This window comes from Corvus brachyrhynchos, unplaced genomic scaffold, assembly GCF_000691975.1.
Source record: "Corvus brachyrhynchos isolate BGI_N302 unplaced genomic scaffold, ASM69197v1 scaffold61, whole genome shotgun sequence".
Classification (NCBI taxonomy): domain Eukaryota; kingdom Metazoa; phylum Chordata; class Aves; order Passeriformes; family Corvidae; genus Corvus; species Corvus brachyrhynchos.
The window spans coordinates 6,190,820-6,192,161 of NW_008236478.1; positions in this window are offsets into that span (position 1 = coordinate 6,190,820).

The following is a 1,342-nucleotide window of genomic DNA, read 5'->3' on the forward strand; positions in this document are numbered from 1 at the left end:
CGGGCTCGCGTTGCCGCCACCGGCTCTCCAGACCGCTGGATTTACTGGATGAACCGGTGTTTAGAATTAAGACAGGTGGCCAAGTATTTGCACGCTTATGGCATAACTCCTGACGCAGTTCGAACCATAACAACCACAAACAAAACCAAGCCGGTGCCACCAGCTTTACGTTCATTAGCCCCGTTTTTGCTATCCACAGGGCTTAGGGTGCCTCAAGTAGCTTCATTAGGACTCCCCTTGAAATCAAAGGTTCAAGATCAAGCATTCCTTCAAAACCACCACCCGCATAAGCCAGTTTTTAATTCAAGTAAACCCCGTTAGACAGCTCAGATCGTTTTGAGTAAACCGGCTGTAGCCTGGGAATGGGAATCGGCATTCGGTAATGGACAAGTAACCTTTGAGCAGGTGTATCCTGATTTAACTTTAAGCCACATCACAGTCTTTTATCTCCATTGTAAAAGCATGGTGGAAGGAGAGAATAGACTCTCTTCTCCTGTAATTAAATTTTAGAGCTGCTGGAAAATAATGGTGCCAACTTCATTATTCTGTTTTCCTGTGTATCTATAATTCTATGTCAAAATGAAGTATGTTAATTAATTAATCTGTGCACAGTACATCAAACAAAGCAAGAGCTTTTTTTTTTTTTTTTTTGGCATGTAGTATTCTATGGAAAAGATTAATACTCTATTAAAATATACATTAACAAGCACTGTGAAGCAAACAAAGATACGTTGATTAACTGCCCCATAAAAGTCATCCTGCAGTTGTAAGATTTCTCCTAATTAAATATTATTTGGATACATTCCACAGTCATGGCACACTACTGAGAAGAAAGCCAAACCCAGACAGATTGCAGTCTTTCATATACATGCTGTCTTCTTACTAATATTTTCGAACTAAGTTGATATGAACAAGATATATACTTACAATTTGGTAACTCAGGCTTTTGTGAACAAGTGTTGAAGCATGGGAAACAGTGAGTGCCTGGTACTTCTGGAAAAAAAGGCAAACATGAATCCAGTAACAGTGTTATTATATAATGTTTATTAAACTGTATTTTACCAGCATTTTTGGCAAAATATTTTCTTCAGGCAGCACAATGTGCCCAAGAAGAACCCTGAATTTTGGACTTTCATGGGCTGGACTCATGAGTGCATTATATATTTAAAAAAACCAAAACAAAACAGGAAAAGTTTCTCTGGTGCCTAAATTAGGCCTAATATCTACACTCATCCATAAATATATCTTAGAGTGTTGCTTAAGGAAGTGTAAGTTCCTAGGAGGTCTTTATTGGTAGGCATTTTTTGAAAGGAGTTTTGATGGATATATGTCTGTGAAATTT